Source organism: Protopterus annectens, chromosome 1.part0 (assembly GCF_019279795.1).
Source record: "Protopterus annectens isolate FY-2018-M chromosome 1.part0, PAN1.0, whole genome shotgun sequence".
Classification (NCBI taxonomy): domain Eukaryota; kingdom Metazoa; phylum Chordata; order Ceratodontiformes; family Protopteridae; genus Protopterus; species Protopterus annectens.
The window spans coordinates 376,066,407-376,086,194 of record NC_056725.1 but is presented as its reverse complement, the minus strand read 5'-3'; positions in this window follow the sequence as shown (position 1 = coordinate 376,086,194).

Below are 19,788 nucleotides of genomic sequence, written 5' to 3'. Positions count from 1 at the left end.
TCCGCGCAGTAACAGACTCCTGGTACAAGGCTCCTAGGTGCACACCATCAGTGCCAGGTCATTCCTGATACCATGCTTGTCATCCCCAACACATGCTCCAAAACAGAACAGGGGGGATGTATCCAAAGGCACCTCAGATACACACACCCCCAGGTTGGTGGCACTGCAGAAAGCATCAGTGCCTCTCCATGTGCAACACACAGTGGGTTAGACTGCCTTCAGGTTCATAGCCTGGCACACACCACACTCCCATACCCAGGAAACCCACTTGGACTTCCTGACAACACTGGGAATATGACGGTCTCTACACACACCATTATATGGTTGTACTGCAACTACCCAAACATACAGTGTGAGCATTATTCTAGCTGCAAGACCCTATCTGAAGGTGTCTTATCATTCATTCCCTGCATTGCTATGGAACAACTTGTTACCACTCCCACAAGTGGTGACAACATGCTGCACCTGTTCATCACCAACATGTGGACTATATGCTCCAGACCAATCATGTATCCCTCGCTGGTGGGATGACACCATCTACAACCCACACTGTATAGTCACATACCACATGCAGCCCCTGCACAGAACACCCCAGTCATACAGTTGTCTGATGCATATTCCATGTATTCACATGGGGCAGGCTTCAGACTTGGGAACTCTTGCAGTTCACAGGTACATATGTGTAGGTGGCACACACATACATCATGTGTGCATTGACATTACTGGTATAATGTATGTCGTGCAATATTGGGAACAACACCCCACACACATGGACAAACTGTGTGACAAAATTACGCATGGCATTTGTAGGATACAAACCCCTACCTAACTATGTTAGATCATTTGTGAGAGTCACATTAGCAGAGCATGTTATTTGCATTACTGGGGGGATTGCTTTCTCCTGCTGTACTTACAGGGTGCTGACATCATCAGTGTTTAAACAGTGGAATATGCAGCATGTTTTGTGTAGTACTAGTTGCCAAAAGGGACATTTCTCATACACATGGAATTGCACACACTACTCTCCCATACACAGTCACACACTGGGCACTTGCAAGATTCAAACCCCTACCTAACCATGTTATGATTCTAGTGAGAGACGCATTAGCAGAGTGCGCTATTTGTATTACTGGAGGATTGTTTTCTCCTGCTGTACTTATAGGGTGCTGACATCATCAGTGTTTAAACAGTGGAATATGCAGCATGTTTTGTGTAGTACTAGTTGCCAAAAGGGACATTTTTCATACACATGGAATTGCACACACTACTCCCCCATACACAGTCATACACACACTGGGCACTTGCAGGATTCAAACCCCTACTTAACTATGTTATGACTCTAGTGAGAGACGCATTAGCAGAGCGCACAATTTGCATTACTGTGGGGATTGTTTTCTCCTGCTGTACTTATAGGGTGCTGACATCATCAGTGTTTAGACAGTGGAATATGCAGCATGTTTTGTGTAGTACTAGTTGCCAAAAGGGACATTTCTCATACACATGGAATTGCACACACTACTCCCCCATACACAATCACTGGGCACTTGCAGGATTCAAACCCCTACCTAACTATGTTATGACTCTAGTGAGAAATGCATTAGCAGAGCGCACTATTTACATTTCTAGGGGGATTGCTTTCTCCTGCTGTACTTATAGGGTGCTGACATCATCAGTGTTGAGACAGTGGAATATGCAGCATGTTTTGTGTAGTACTAGTTGCCAAAAGGGACATTTTTCATACACATGGAATTGCACACACTGCTCCCCCATACACAGTCACACACACACGGGGCACTTGCAGGATTCAAACCCCTACCTAATTATGTTCTGACACTAGTAAGAGATGCATTAACAGAGCGTGCTATTTGCATTACTGGATGCATTGTTTTCTCCTGCTGTACTTATAGGGTGCTGACATCATCAGTGTTTAGACAGTGGAATATGCAGCATGTTTTGTGTAGTAAAAGTTGCCAAAAGGGACATTTCTCATACACATGGAATTGCACACACTACTCCCCCATACACAGTCACACACACACTTGCAGGATTCAAACCCCTACCTAACTATATTATGACACTTGTTAAAGATGCAATAGCGGAGCGCGCTATTCACATTACTGGGTGTAACTTCTGCTCCTGACATATGTATAGTGTGCTGACATCATTATGGATGAAGAGGTATGTACATCTGTTACTATCCATCAGTGAAGGGGAGAGCATATCTATGCATTAACTTTGCACAGGCACAGTGGCCTACTGTACTGTGGAGGCAGATGCCAAATACACTGTGGATAGCCTTCTGTATTCCCTAGGGACAACGGTCAGGTATTGCACTCTACGGCCATATGTTTACCTGTCAGATGCACGTATCTGTTGCTCATATACTGTTTGTGGGTCTTTATTGCCATAGCCTTCCCTATCTCTATAAACAACGTGTGTACTGTGGGAGATGTGTGCATATGAGTGGGATCCAGTACTTTACTTATGTCTCTGTTGTAACTTCACTGTGTGCACTGGGCAGATGTCTGTATTGTGGGAGGTTCCTGTGTTAACACATAGAAATGCCAGATATGTGTGTGCAACTGCTGAACTGTGACATGGCCTAAGTGTGTGAGCATGCCCAGTTCACAGTCTGTATGGCTTCTTGACTGCCACATCTCATTTATCTAAGTGTGCGAGCATGCCCAGTGTGACCGTTCCTTATGTTTGGATCTGTGGACCACCACATTTCTGTTTGTGTGTGACCATCTATATATCACATGTACAGTTGAGTGTTGGACATCAGGTTGTGTTCTTACTGCCCAACTGCTGTGTGTCTGAACCTAACAGGCATTATGCTGTGCCTGCAGGGTTGCCATGTGATAGTTTGCATACAGTTGTCATCATCCTTTCCTGCTGACCAAACAGTTGTATTGTTGTATAGTGTACTGGTGCAAAACCTTCACTGTGGTGGACAGTATGATCAGTTTCAGTCCTATCACTGCTTGTAATGTTTATAGTGAGCACACCAGACTGGTTGAGGGCCAGTTGTGCAGATATGACCATGTTGCATTTTGTTCAGATATGGACAGCTTAGTACATGATTTTCCGACATTGTTATTGTATTCCACAACTTGTGTGGACAGTGACAAACAATGGCCATGTGCCCTAGTCCATTTGTAATGCTAGTAAGAGAGTGTGTGTCCTTCAACACACATTTACTGGTGTTTGCCATGACATATGTCACGGTTAGTGTGCTGTGCCTCTGTCTACCCATGACATACAGGTGATATCCAGGGTACACCTGTCATCTCCCATCCAGTCATCATGATTCCTCTGGATGACAGTCACTGAAGGACTCCTTGGATATCCTGTAGTGGGAGTTTAGTCATGAGTGGAGTGAGCTTCTGGGTTGTGGACCAATCAGTACAGCATGTCCTGTTTATGTCTGTGCTGGGGTTCAGGCCTGTCAGCTGCATAGGTCACCAGCATTCAGTGTTTACATGGTGCCAAACATCCATTGATACCAGGTTGGTCATGGCTCTAAACATCAGGCACAGTTCACCTCCAGCCAGGCAGTATGGCGCTGTGTGGAGCTGCAATTACTTTACTCAGGTGACACATGGCATCTGTTACAGCTCTGCAATCCTCCTGGTGGGGTATTTGTGTGGTCATTCCAGTTGCTGCAGGTGTCTGCTACGGTACATCCCACAGGGGCCATTGTACTCAATTGTGAGGCTGCAGTTTGTTTAATCAGCCAACACATGGCATCTGTTTGAGTTCTTTGATACTCCTGGTGAGGTACTTTTGGGGTCTTCCCAGTTGATGGAGGTGTCTGCTGAGGTACATCCCACAGGGGCCATTGTACTCAATTGTGAGGCTGATAAAGGATGACTGCAGAGCCACAATGACCTCCCCTGATCTAGATCTGACTACCTTCATGATTAGGTGGGTATATGGTATGTTTCTGTAACCACTACAGCCACATGCTTGTCCAATGCAAGATATCTATCAACTTGTGTCCCCAGGTCTCTTATTACTTCTTCAGTACTTAATGGGTTAACACCTATGTGGTAATTGGTGGGCACTTACTGTATATCCACAGGGGATGACTATACACTTTTCTGCAATTAGCTTGCTGACATAGCTATGGCACCAGTTGTCTGTTTCTATGTGGCTCTTTTGTGGGATGCTTGTGTCAGCTGGAGGGTCAGATATGGTGGCCAGTTTGTAGTCCTCTGCAAACTTGTTCAGACACAGTCCTTCCATGTTGGCCTCTACCTATGGGACATATATACCAAACAAGGGAGGTCCCAGGACCGAGCCTTGTGGGATGCCAGTTGTATCTGGTTTGTAGTCTGACATGGCTGCAGCATTTCTGACCATGTCAGTTCTGTCCTTGGGCTGGTTTGCAACCCCTCTACTGACATAGGGGTTTATATTTAAGCTGGTGAGCTTATCTATAATGAACACGTGGGGTATTGTATGGAAGCCTTTTGCAAGGTCCAGCTAGGCTGTGTGGACCACATTCTCCTCAATGGCCTTACTGACTGTTTCAAATGAGTCAAACATGTTTAAGGGGCAGGATCTGCACTTAAGAAAGCCACAGTGGGTAGGGTCCTGTGTCAGTAGGTCCCCAATATCTTTATGTCTGAGGTACATGCTGATCCTTTCCATAGCTTTGCAGACCAAGCTTGTCAGGATTCTGGGGTGGTAGTTTGCAGTAACCATTCAGGCAACACCTTTGTGGAGAAGGACCACTGTTGTTGTACACTGCTCTTTGGGTACATATCCTGTGGTAAGGCTGACATTGAGCAGTAGTGTTATATGGCGTTCCATTCTTCTTGGAGTCTATGTTGGACTCAGCCTAGGACACCATCTCATACCATTGATGCTGTGTGTCTTGCTTTGTAGATGCTGGCTGTTACTTTAGCATCTGCAATGTCAGGGGGCCAGCACTCTGCTGGGATAGATATTTGGCATTTGGGGGGGGGGGTTTGCACTGAACCTGTCAGGTTGGATGTTGGCAATGTGTGTGTGTTTGGTATATTGTTTGTATTATTTGAGTGATTCAGAGCATATCTGTGAATTCCCAACAAGGTTCCTACCATCAGTTAAGAAAGCCTTGTGATTATCCATAGTGTCCTGTACAATTTGTATCTTCATAGGTTCATAGGTTCATACTAGGCTATCTGCCCTGGGGCATTTATAAGCCTAGCCAGAGTGTGTGTGGCTTTCGTCACCCCTTGCTATGTGAATATTATGGCCATTTAGGATTTACTTTACTGTGCCTCTGTCTAGACGTGACACAGTAAAGACCCCCAGTGTACATGTACGATCACCCATCCACTTGGCAAGATTCCTGTTGGAGAGTCAGTGAGGGGCTCTGCCTAACATGGAGTGGGATTCCGTTCCGGGGTGTAGGGAGCCTCTGGGTTATGTATCTGTCCCTCCAGCACATCCTATTTCATTATGTGTTGAGGTTGACATCTCTCGCTCTCACAGCTCTGATGGATTTGGGTTTTCTGGGGTGGAGCATGTCCATTAATCCTGTGTTGGACATGGCCTTGTACAACAGGCATACAACGCCTCTGCATAGGCAGTATGTGACTGCATACAGCTGGGGTGTCTACAGCCAGGCAGCATATGACATATATTTGAGACCCTTTATCCTCTTGGTGAGGTACCTTTGAGGTCTTTCTAACTGCTGCAGGTGTCGGGTGAGGTACATCCCAAGTGAGGCATTGTACTAAATTATGGGCCTGATAAGAGAACAGTATAGGGGCACAATGACCTCTGTTGACGTAGATGTGATTCCTTTCATGATAAGGTGGCCAATATAGAAGGTCTTCCTAGCCATGTTGGCAATGTGACTGTCACATGACAGGTTACTGTCCACTTGTGTCCCTAGGTCCCTGATTACTCCTTCCATACGTAATGGATTACCACCTATGTGGTTATTTGTGAGTACTTTGTTTAGTATTTGGTGAGACATTCATACTGTCCAGTGTCTTCAGGAAGGCTGAGTGGGGTTCCTGTGTGTGAGAGTGTGGTCTGTAGCATGCTACAGACTGTACAGCAGTTTTGCCTATGGCTAGTTGCACATGGGTGGTCTCCGATGCTTCATGCATTGTCAGTTACCTGGATGTGTGGGTATCTTTGCTGAATATGGATACTCCCCCTCCTTTTATGGTTTGCTCCAGGTTTTGGGGCCAAGACGCATGATATGAGGTATAACCTGGTAGTGCTGGTGTGCTCTCAGGAGCCTTGCTGCAGGTTTCTGTCACTGCACAGACATCGATGTTCTCCATACTGGGGAGGGCCTCGGGAGCATGCATCTTGAGGTTTAGATGTCTGGCATTGGGCAGCATTACCCTTATGTTTTTTTCCACTTATGTTTTCTAGGGAGGTGGGTTACTCTTTTCAGCCTTGCCTACAAAAGTCTCTATGGAGGTGGCAAGAGCCTTAGCCAATATCCAGATGCCCAGGGGTGACAGGTGTAAGCCATCCCTGGCAAAGTAGCGTGGCTTGTCAAGCATGACATCCCAAGCGGACAGACATTGGATCCCCTTGGAATGACACCAGTAATTGTGCCACTTGTTAAAGCTGATCATTCTGTGTTTGTACTGTGGCATCATTCTTGGTGACGGTAGGATGCTGCCCAAGGTCAGAGTCATACCGGCCTGGCCTACATAATCGGAGAGCTCATCTATGTCTCTTTTCATGTAGTCCGGGGAGGTACGTCTCAGGTCATTCACACCAGCATGGACAATGACTGCATCATATTTGTACTTGCTTTGGGGTGACGTGCGTGCTTGTGTTATGTGGCGTATTGTAGCAGCCTACAGGCAGCTTACTGTACCCTTTCCCTTGTTCAGTCTGGTGAGCAGGTCAGCAGTGTGTCTGACTATGGAGTCACCTATTACAACTGTATCAGGCATGTTGTTTCTCCTTCTGGCCTGTGACTGTTTGGCACACCAGCTTTGTGTACTATGTGTTGCATGTGCTATGTTTGGAGGTAGTGGTTGCTTGGGTGTCTGCTTTGGAGGCCTCTGTTGATGTGGTGTGTTTGTAATTAGAGCCTCCAGGAATGTTTTTCTGTGTTTATGTCTTTGGTTTGCAGTTGTGATAGGTCTATGTGAGACTGTGTTTGTGGTGTGTGTGTGGTTACCTTCTCCTCCTGACTAGTTTTGACAGTACTGAGTTGAGAGAGCTCAGCCTCCGGTTTGGATAAATGGTTGCATCGCTCACATATATTTGTATTTCTTGGGGGGAGGAGATGGTTGTCTGTGTACATGGGGCAGGTGTAACATTGCCTCAAGATTCACAGATTCAACTTGTTGTAGCTGGCCTTAGTGGATTGTATGAGTGGACATATTTTATTGCCATAATACTGATCAGATCCCTTTTTAGGTTTGATCTATCATGTAGTAGCTTCCTCATTCTCTTGCATGGTTTGGTAATGGCTGGGGTCCATCATGCCAGATGCCTGCGTGTATGGCATTGTGTCTTGGTTTTATTTGGGATTGCATAATCCATGCATTCCTGGCAGTGTTCATGGAATGCATGTATAATGGGTTCTGAGGTGTGGCCCATATTTTGCACAGGCACAGGGCCTTTACTGGATTCCACATCAGTTTGGAGGAGTGCAACATTTGCTTTACACATGTTTTTCACTGTGGTTTTCTGGCCAGGGACTGTGGTCGGGATGTGTATATCCAGTGTGATTACTCTATGGTCTGATCTTACCAGTGAGGGATACACTTCTCATCTGGCCATACAGTACCCATGTTGCTGATTATCAGATCCAGTATGCTTACTCCTCTTGTGGGAGTGGTACGTTGTTCCTGAGCATTTTGGTTTATGGATTCTAGGAACCTTTGTCCTAGGGTGTTGGAGCTAGAATAATGCTCCCAGTCTATGTTTGGGTATTTTCAGTCACCCAATATAATGTGGTTTGGAGAGCTTGATATATTCATGTATTCCAACATAGGCCAAGTGCAGTTCCTGGTGTTAGCACGGTAGACTGTAGCAGGCTATAAACTGGGAGGCAGTTTTAGCCACAGTTACTTGACCATGGCCAGTCCATGCTGCTTCCTGTTTTGGTACCAACATGGGGATGTGGTTATCCTTGACAATTATTGCTAGTCACCCTCCTTTTGTAGCTGGTTCCATGTTTTGGGGCTGTAAAGCACAGTATGAGGTGTAACCTGGTAGTGTTAGGGTGCTGTTGTGAGCCTTGACCCAGTTTTCTGTTACAGAACAGATATCAACATTCTCCATGCTGAGGGGAGTTTAGACTGCATGCATCTTGCTGTTTAGACTTCTGGCATTGGGTAGCATTACATCTAGGTTCTTATCCCTTGTGATACCTATGGAGGTGGGTTTGTGTTTTGAGCCTTACCTATTCAAGGCATGCTGGGGGTAACAACAGCCTTTTCCAGTATCCATAAGGCCAGGACTGATAGGTGCACACCATCCCTAGCAGGTGGAGCATCATGTCGTGCTCAGCATGTCATCCCAGGCTGGCACGCATTGGATCCCCTTTGACTAACAGCAATACTTCAGCCAATTATTGCAATTGATCATCTCATCTTCATATTGTGGCATCATGCTTGGTGAGGGTAGGATGTTAGTCAGGGTCATCAAGTTTGCATATACTACATGGTGTTACATTGCTTAACACATGGCAATCATGCCTCAGGTTGTGCTGCAGGGCTGCCTATGTTGGATGCACATACTACACTCCCTGTACATGTTTGAAAGCAGGTTGTGTCAACTTAGGCGTCCCTTTTACTATATGTGTGAGTCGGAGAGAGGTATCATTTCCAGGGTCCCTACTGAGCCAGTGTATGTGCTATGCGTTGTGGCTTTGCCAAGGCCAAGGCATACTGGGCATGCCTCCTTCTGCCTACTGGGGCAGGCTCAGGTTGTTCCTCCTCCGAGTCACGCTCTGCCTGTGATTGACTTGGCAATGGTGGGGGGCTGCTTGACCCAGCCCTATGCTGGTCCTGCTGCAGCTGTTTTCACAGAATCATATTATGTAGCATAGCACATACCATGACAATTTGGGTACATGTAGTTGGTGAGTACTGCAAGGCTCCACCAGATGTGTCCAGGCACCGGAACCGTGACTTGAGCAGCCCGAACACATGCTCGATTACATTTCGTGTTTGTGCGTGTGCCTCATTATGGCGTTCCTGTTCAGGTGTGTGTGCATTTCTGATGGGTGTCATCAGCCACGGCTCCAGTGCATATCCAGCATCCCCTACTAAGTGACCGTGTGGGATGTCCCCACTGGCAAATGTCTGGTACAGCTGCGTCAGATGCCAGATATGGGAATCATGGTAGCCTCCAGGGCAGCCAGCACACACATTCATTATTATGCCCTGGGCATCACACACGACCTGGCAGTTGATTGAGGGGAAGCCCTTGTGGTTAATGTAGGCCCTACCCCGCTCACTAGCTGGTGATTTGATGCGTATATGCGTGCAGTCTATTGCACCCACTACCTCAGGGTATTCCTCTATTTGCTGGAAGAGATGCATATTGCTGGCCAATGCCTCACGGGAATTGGGGAAATATACATGATCTCCGACATGTGCTGACATGGCATCCAGGAACTGGTGCAGTACCCTGGATGCTGATGCCTGTGAGATCCCCATCATATCACCAGTTGGTCTCTGGAAGGTACCTGTTGCTAGTATTCTTCAGCCAACGCATACCTTGGTTTCCACTGGGATGGGTTCCCCTTTGTTGGTTCTGTGTGTGAGGCGTGGCCTGCACAGCTCAACAATTTGCTGCAGGAGGTCTCTGTCCACTCTATAGCACTCCACTATCTCCAGCTCATGTAACCCCTGGTAGGTGACCCTGGGCCTGTACACTCTTCTCCGTCTCCTCACTGTGGGTTGTCTGGCAGCATTTGCATTGTCACCACCCTCAGCAAGTCGCCTATGTCTCCTTATGACAGCTATGGCAGCCCCTAGCATTTTTGGTCTGAGTGAAGCTTTTTCAGTTTTCACTTCTAATAGCTTACTCCTGTCTTGCAGTGTCTCTTGAGAGAATCATACTGCACTGCTGTTTGCAGACCTTTAAGTGCTGAGCTGGGCTAGTATTCTGCCTGTGTAATTGCCTGCTTCTAATTGTTTTCACCTGCTAGCTCCAGCAGTATTCCCTGCTAGCTTTCTACTATTTCTGTTGCTTCCTTTTTCCTTTCTGTTTCCTCAGGGGGGAGCAACGCGCATACCAGCGGAAACACATTCACAGTGGCTTACACGCATGCACACATGCTTACACGGTTTTGAATCTACTTATTTGGGTTAAAACGCGTGCACACCAGTGCAAACAGTCTTACAAGTCTGCCTACAGGTTCCCACATGCTCAGTCTACCTTACATGCGCGCATACTGCCCTACTCGCGCCTCCTGGCGCGCACACGTGCGCATGCACGCCCAGCAAGAAACTTTGGTGTTGGCAACGGTGTACACCTTCCATTTCTTGACTTTCCCATGCTTATCTTGTGGCACTCCTCTTTCCATGATATGTGTCTGACATCTGTCACGTAACACTGACCTCCAATGAACTGCATTTCTTTCTGCCATTCCCCCCTGTGATGTCACCTATCTCCTACTCTGTTCCTCCCCCTTATGTAACTCTTACACTACTCGGAATGTGCTCATTTGCTATGTGACAGTGGGATTCAGTATCTTAACACTCATTTACATAGGATTGCCTACTAATGCTTAGTTACATGTCTTAGACTCAGCTTCCCCCCTTAGCAACCACTAAACGGTGGCCATGTTGTTTTTGGTCTGCTGGTCCCTGCATTGTATATCCATGCATTGCATAAAACCCACATTTGTGGGTTTATAACCTTACTTTTTATGTTTTATGTAGCGCGGCCCGTTTGCGCGGGGCTGCGCTGTGTTTAAACATCGGCGATCGCCGAAAAAAAAATTTAATTATTTCTCATATTTGCATCGGGGTACCTTGCCAATGGCCACATATTTGGCCATTGGCATGCTGCCTGACACATATGCACCCTTTATTTGGAGCTGACATGGCTCCATTGTGTTATTTGCAGAAACGTACTCAGTTGTCAACTGAGTACATTTCTGCAGCTAACACGACTCTTACACAGGCTGGTTTGAGCTTCGTGGATCGCTACTCTACCTCATTTGCATGCCTTTCGGCTGCAAGTGGGGTGATTAGCATATCCACGCCCTGCCCGTGTAAGAGTCGTTTTAGCTTTCTCTTACACGGGATTTCGGGCTGTTCCTGGATCGCGATGGCTGCATGGAGTCTTACACGGCTCTTAGACTCCGTGCAAGCCATCGTGAATACTGCCCTCTGTCTTTGAACTGTCTATTGGTTTTGCCTATATAATAGGCATGACATTTCTAACAAAAAGAAAAATAAACTAAATTGGCTGTTTTACAATCAGCGTAATGATTTAGTTTAAGAGTAAATGTCAAAGAAGGCTGCATGTATGAAGAGCTGGTGTAAATTTATTTACATGCTGTACAATTCCTACAAGGAAAAGTCCCTACCCTATTTGATTCATATAACTTTGGATTAGAGCCATTCATATGACAAAGATGTTGTTTAATGGATTTGTTGTTCCTAAATGAAAATGATGGTACATTACTGACCGTATTTATCAATTCTGGGGCATCATACAAAATTCTCCAATTCTTCTTTATGATGTCACAGAAGTCATTAACATCAATGGGATACTGAAGAACAATTCTAAAAGTTTCATTTGTAGCAGCTAGTGACTCATTAGTATTATCTGTGGCAGTCGTATTCCTGAAATATGGTTTGCATCTATCCATTCTATGAGACCAGGCTTCATCTATAGCAGTATCTACTTCTATCTTCGAGTAGCCTCTGTCCAAAAATTCTTGTTTCAATTGTATAAGGGCTGCATGTGCATCTACATCATTACTATGTAGCCTTAACACTCTTGTATATTTGCCCCTTTAGCACATTTACATTCATTTAACACTTGGATCACCACCTGCTCACCACCTAGCGAAGTCCATCCCCCCAGTACTCCATACCCCTATACCAACTACTGACACTGACACCTGCTGTCCTGCCTTGCATACATATCCCAACACCCTGCAAACCTGCCCTACTGTTCCCCCACCAAATCAGTCGAATGGCCTACTGTACAGTTATAATGTCCCCCCTCCACCTACCTGCCTACACCTCCACTATTCACATCTACTCTACAACACAGGTATGGCATAACTAAACCTAACCCGAATACCTGAGTGTAACCTATTCAGAAATGCTAAACTGGAATCCCACTTAACCTTACACTGACCTTCGTGAACAGTCATACCTGACATGTACACCTGACTTAAGCATGTATGTACATGAAGTAGCGTGGGGGTATGTGGCAGCAAATGGGAGTATGCCTGTTTGGGCAGCAGTAAGCAATGACCACACTTGTTAAGCAATGTGAAGGTCAACCCAGTGTAAGACGCTGTAACCGGAGGTCAGCAAGTCTGAGCCTAATGCACACCAACGCATACCCACCTACACTTCCCCCGCAGTGCCTTAGGTAGGCACGCTGTAGCCCACAGCCCTCGTCGTGGCCAGTAACAACATAATCAGCACTCCCAAGTCCCCCCCCCCGCACACTATAGTCCAAGTGAGTTACCACAAAAGCATGGCAGATATACAATCAGCTGCTGTTATCACAAACATAACATCCAGCACAGTCAGTCAACAGTATAGGAAATGTATGTAAGTATGTACATTAATACCAGCAAACATGTGCACAGTACTCAGTCACAGTATTCCGAGCAGTCTGTGTGTACCAATGAACAGTGCCTGTCCATGCATACTGTGAGAACAGTAGTTTCGTATAATACTGAAGAGAGGAATGGAAAATGGACCACGGCGTGTTTCATCTGCAGAAGCGGGAGATGAGGCTGGTCTGGTGTGTGAGCAAACCACTGCTTCTCAAAACCCTGGCAGGATGCTACCAGTGGGAGAAACAGTGTAGACCAGCTAAGTGTACTCGTGACACAAGAACAGGTCTGTCCCTGCCAGGACACACCAGACTTTATGGGTCACAATGATGTTTCCACCAGTATCAGAGATGGATGAAGGAAAGGCTTGAACGTACGTGGGGATGAAGAGCCTGCAGAAGGTTGCATCGAGACAGTAATATGGAGGAGTACCGAGACGTGCAGAGAGGGAAATGTGTGGAGGTGTGGTATGGCAGGGCTAGCAATTGCAGAATGGATGGATGCTGTGTACATGGAGCTCGGGGGCTGGGGAAAGGGAGCATGGGTATGACATTAAGGTAGAAATATGCAAATTACACAGAACTGCAATAGTGTTGTGGGCAGAGCATCTTGCTACCATGCATGCATTTTCGGTTCGAGTCCCACTGCAGCACATTCTATTTTCCATGTGAAATCGGTATAACATTGTTTTGCTGTATAGCCTACTAAATGACATTTACACTTGAACAGGAGTACTGAATTACACATTGCCCACTCACTATTTAAAGGACATGAGACTACACACAGATATGTATACACAGACAACCTTTAATGGTGTATTTTACAATAATGTATGCCATTACCGATAGCACATAGATTTGCACTTATTTAATCAGTGAGGAATGCAAGGCCCACACAGAAAAGTAGATGCAGACAGTGTGGATATATAACATACTATGCTGTCCAGGCCAGGCCTGTCAATTTGTACAACTGTGGACAAAGGATTTGTCATCAAGATAGGTAAGAATAAACAATAACAGATGTAGTTCAGCAGCCGCCAGTTACAGCCCGTAGTCAAGGCCTAGGGGGACATTTATTACCTGTGATAATGTCTATGTATCTGTCACATGTATGGACCCTGACCAACAAATGTCATGGGAGTCCACGATATGACTAGGATGATAGCAGGAATGCTAGCAGTATATTATGATAGGCCAATACCGAACAACCCCTAACCGTATCACAGCAGGACAAAGCCAGCCATACATGTGGAAGACAGAGGCAGGAACACAGGGCCATACTCATAATATTGCTGTTACACACCCTGCACATTGCTGGTGTTACAGGATTCATTGCAACATATCCTAATGCAGGAATAACACATCAGGAACACAACTGGAAGTAGCCATGTACTGATAGCACACAACAGACAGATTCCCGGGGATATATCTAGGACAAGCCCTGTGTGGTGCACAGAAAAAAGCAAAGAGACAATCCACTGGCCATCATGTGGATAGGCCCACTGTTGAGAGCTATGAAGACAGACTGCATTCCATCCTAAACTATTATGTACACGCAAACACTGCAAGACCAGCAATATACAAAGCACATAACAACACTACTCACTCTGTCTGCAGGTCTGGAATTTCTTAAGATTGTGTAGTTGTCCTGTGTCTGCAAGCCTCGCTGTAATAGGTACTGCAACCTGCCATCTGTAACACTGCTGCCCACATACAGGAAGGAGGTCCTCCATACTGGAAAGGTGAAGGGACAATGCCCACATGAGTAAGCAATTTATAGTACTGGGTTGCCATGATGATGGTTAACAGAATCACTACACAACAGGCTGCACGCAGTAATCAACTATTGCACACTGATTGGTGCAGAGCCCATCACCTGATCATGTACAATCACCTACAAAAGCCATGCTGAAATCCATTCAAACCAACTCATTCACCCTACTGGAGAGGGAGAGAGAGAGAGACAGAAAGAAAAAAAAAACCTTATAAAACGGAACTCACACAGTGGGAAACAAATAACTACAGGTCACAACCAGGAAGGCGTCACACCCATCCAAACACTAAAAGGTATGTAAAACATAACTGTATGTAATTTAATGTAGTATGTGGTATAGATTAATAGGGTATATGATGTAGAATGTTTTATATGTGCCATCTGTAGTTGTCCCTGTAATGATGTCCTGCTGAACAACTGCTCTGGACAATACTGTCTGTCCCTGTAAGCAGTGGGACATACCCACCGACTGTGCAGATCAGCAATGAATGACAAAGATGTCAGCCATAAGCAGTGGGACATACCCACCAACTGTGCAGATCAGCAATGAATGACAAAGATGTCAGCCATAATATCTGTGTATGTTATGTTAGTGTGGACAATAGCTGTTGGTGGATGTAGAGCCATCATGATAGACACATGGGTGTCAGAGCACACCACTTGCAGGACAGTCATGTGAATGTGTAATGTAGCATGCACAAATGCCATAGGTGTGTAATAGGCGTACCAGCAATCTCACACCATAGTTACCACTCTAATGTTAGGCTGTGTTCACATGTGGCACCTGTTTGTTTTGCAGCAAGGCAGAACAGTGCAGCTGTGAATGTAAAACGGTTACAGAATGTGGACCAGATGTCTGTATGCACTCCACATATCTGTGTGATACGGAATGTGATGTGTATGTGTACAGATACAGACACTCATAATTTTAGCAAGTCAAAATTCACTCTTTTTTGGCATAATATTTATAATCCTAAAGTCTCATTTGCATTCATCTTTGGGTTATATTTTGGAAAGTTGAGATTTAAGAACAGGATTAGAATTAGCAATGAATTCAACATGAATACTGAAGATAGATCTAGAGTTATGGAGCAGATTATGGTTAGTTATAGACAGTGTTGCAGTTTGGTTGAGATTATAAGTGGGTGTTAATTTACGTGGCTAGGTTTATAGTTAGTGCTAGTGCTTAGGAGAGTAATCATCTTGAATCTTTGTGTGTGTCTGGGTTTTAGGAGGGACAGTAATACACTACTGTATATTTTTGTCTATTTGTTAGTGAGTGCTCTTTTCTTCAGGCTATGTTTCTGTGGGAATGTTATCTGACAAATCTGTTAAAAATAGGAGGAGTATGGAACTTCTCAGCTAATTAAGTATAATGAACCACAACAACCATGACTCTTTTGTGAATTGTTCATATTTCCTGTTTACCTTGAATGTAATGTGCTGAATCTACCTTCACTGTAATGTATAAACTAACTGTATATTTAAACATTGTAGTGTATTGTTTCTGGAGCTTTTCTCCCAGGGCCTCCACTGAAAATGGGTCTCCTTCCTGGTCAACAAAAATAAATAAATAAATATGTAAGTTCTGTGCTAATTAAGTATCCCTGATTTTGGGCAAATATCCTTGATATTCTCTGTTTATTGGACTTGGTTTCCACAGTTGGGTGTTGAGAAGAATAAGAATTTCAACATTTCATGAAAATAACACTGCTAGTTTTGCTACAAAACATATTTTTATAGTGGCACCCATGCTGCCAGACTGCTAAAATATTTTGGAAAAGTGTCTGCAGTAACTTATTGCTTATGAGTTCTGAAAGGAGAAAAATGAGTCACTAAAAAACACACTGCCAAATGCTTTGATGACAATGAAGCGTGCATCATATCTTACATAAACGATGCCAGCAAGTCTGATGTTTAACTTAAGTCTACAAATGTAACTAAACCTACCATAACTCTCAACTGTACAGATGTTCGCAGAATGTCCAGATTTTTGCCTCATATTTTTGGCCTGTTACTCATAAAATTGTGGTTTTCTGGCAAATCATCACCAAATCATTTAGGACTGAAGTTAGAAAATAATAACAGACATTTGAGTTTCAAACTTCATACCCTTCAAAAAAGTCATGCTAATGCAAAACTTGTTGTTTTATCAATTTTCTAAGTTTGTAAGAAGAATATTTAAAAATTATCTCTATTTTTGGGCCTTTGTCACCCCCCCACCCCTATTATTTATGACTTTGCCCAGGTTTCTTGCTCTAAGAGGTTGAGAGCTATGAAACCTAATAAGAGTATCTTTAAAGTGACATGGTAAAGAAACAAGTAACATCAAATGATTACAAGCTCCAAGAGTCAGAAATGTCAAATGAATGTGGGGCAATTTGTCAGTTCAAGACAACAGAAAAAAAGATACATGGATTTCTGACATAATATCTACTCTGCAAATGGTAGATGAGACAATGGTATATTGGAGAAAAATAGATGAATTAAACAGAATTTGGATAAAGAAGGGAATACAAGCAGGAATGAAAGTTGCTTCTGGATTGCATTATTTATAGGTAAAATAACTTGCTTTACATATTTCAGCTCACTTAAAATTTATTTTATCAGCAGGTAGTGGATCACTTCATTCCTAGCTAATCAACTAGCAAAATTCAGCTACTGCAAGGTCAAGAATAAGGCAGTTACAGTGTAGACTAGGCTGGAACCAGACTCCATCTAGAAATGGGAGACTGCGGATCTCTTCGCTTCATTTTTGGGCCCATAAAATGAACTAGATTTCCAACAATAATATCCCATCAAATTACTCAGAGGGAACAGCTTGTATAACTGTTTAAGTAGTGTTACATAAATAGGCTGGGTTAAGAGGATAATATGTATGTCCTACATACTGCAGGGACTGGAACCAGAAGTCCATTATTTTCAGCTTTTCCGAGACAGCCTGCCCTCTGCTTTCAGCAACTACAGCAACATAGGAGGAATGGGTGTCGTGTATTTTTAAGGCCAGTAGTAATTTTGCTTCAGATTTACCACTGCCATTCTGAAATCTGGAATGGAAGTGAAGTTGAAAAACTGTATATTTGAATTTATGTCTTACCTTGTTGCAGGATATAAGTAAATTTCTAGAGGCAACATAATTCAAGTAAAGCTTATGTTCAGATAACATATTTTCCAAAGTAAGTCATGAATCACTGAGGTAAGAGAAAAGTAATTGCTACAAGAACACATCTATTTCAAATGATAACTGTCTGACTTTAAAGAAATAGCATAGTAAAGAAAAGGAAAGGAAAACACATTCTGTCATGCTAGAAGAAATCACTAGCACTTCAATGCATCTAATCATCTGGAGCTTGTTTCATAATTTGTCTTTTAATTCAACAAAATTGCAAAAGAATTTACTCCATCTGGAATTAACATATGTTCATATATATTCAGTGTCAAATGGTTAATAAATGTTATGCTTTCACACAGGAGAAATCAGATGCCGAAAGCTCTTAACCATCAGTATGTTCCTTGCCTTCTTATGGGAATCACCACCAAAATTTACTGACAATAAATGATCTACAGTTGCAAGATTCCATCTGTAAAATGTAAAGCCTGCTTTTAGATGGTTGGGAGTTATACAAACATTACTCAGTATACAAAGCCATACAGTCGGGTCTTGGTACTAGACAAGCTTGTCATAGCACCCCCTGTTGTCTGGAAGTGCAGCTTCATACTACTGAATAGATAAAAGTAGGGCACCATGTGGTTCAAAGGGGCGGGGGGTCTATTGTAATTAGGCACCATACATACCTAGTATACCTAGTCTGCTGTTCCTGCAGAAATCTTATACTCCATATTACCCAAGTTAACCTAAAGAGTAGTGCAGAAATTGTGCAAGTATATGCCAACTGGTAGCAGATTGCAACTATGCATTTCTGTAGGGAAATCTGTGCAGGGGAAGCAGAGCAGCTTTCTCTGCACAGTTTACAGATTCAGATAAGTAGTAATGGATGTAGGAATGGGAAAGAGTGTGTGTGTGAGTTGGGGGGTGTGACCTAGCGACACTGTGCGAGTGGGTCTTTGAGTGTCTTTGCACGAATGTTTACTATGTGTGTATATTTTATTTATTTTTATTTTATTTTACATTTGATTAACTGGGATAGTCCAACTGGAACAGGTCCATTTTCAGTGGATGCCCAGGGAGAAAAGCTCCAGAGTTACAAATAAGTGAAAAGAATACAACTCTTGCTAACAGCTACACATTACACTTTATATAATACAATGAACAAATGGTAGTAGAATTAATTATTACTAAAGGTTAGCATAACACCATACATCTTTTAATCTGGTTTGCATGACAGAAAAATGGCTGTTATAGAAACATGGAGAGGAGTGCCAGTGTATAAAAGGTGGGTAGTTAGGTGATGCATGGGCAGATCCAGGTTTTTCTAAGATGTGCTTTGAGTAGTGATTTGAAGTGGGAGTTTGTGGACATATTGGTTATGCTAGAGGGGAGAGTGTTCCAGTATTTAGGTATTTTGTAGGAGTATAGGGCTTTGCCGGCAGTATTGTTGGCAGAGGTGATGTTAAGGAGAGGTTTATTAGAAGATCTAAGAGAATGATTGGAAGAGTAGTGGGTTAGTAGATGTTTTAGTGATGGAGTTTTGTTTGGGTTGTTTAGGATATTAAAAGCACATGTAAGCTGTTGGTAGTTAAGTAATTGTGGGAATTCGAGCCATTGAAGGTCAGTAAGTACTTTACAGTGATGGGTTCTGAAAGGGGAGTTGTTTGCAAATTTAGTAATTCTGTTGTAACATCCCTCAAATTTGTCGAGGTCTGTTTTTCTAATATGGGTAAATATGGGTGCAGCATACAGTAGTGTGGATAAGAGATGGGTTTGGGCTAGGGTGATTCTTGCCTTCTTAGTGAGAAAATTCTTGTGTCTATAAAGAGTACCCATTTTTTGTGGACCTTCTGGATAGTTTGAACTATGTGAATATCAAAGTACAGATTTTTATCAATCTCAACTCCTAGGAGTTTTGTATGTGTGGTAGGAGAGATGACTGTGCCGTTTCTAGATGTAATTGAAAAGGTTAGGGAAGTGGATCTAGATTTATTGGGGGCAAACAAGAGAAGTTTTGTTTTATTAGGGTTGAGAATCAATTGGATGTCAGAGATCCAGCCTTCTAGAGAAGAGAAGGAGTCTAGGGCCAGTTTGTTTAGGGTGGTAAGAGATGGGGCTGCACAGATGAGTGTATAGTCATCTGTGTATTGTATTAATGTGGCAC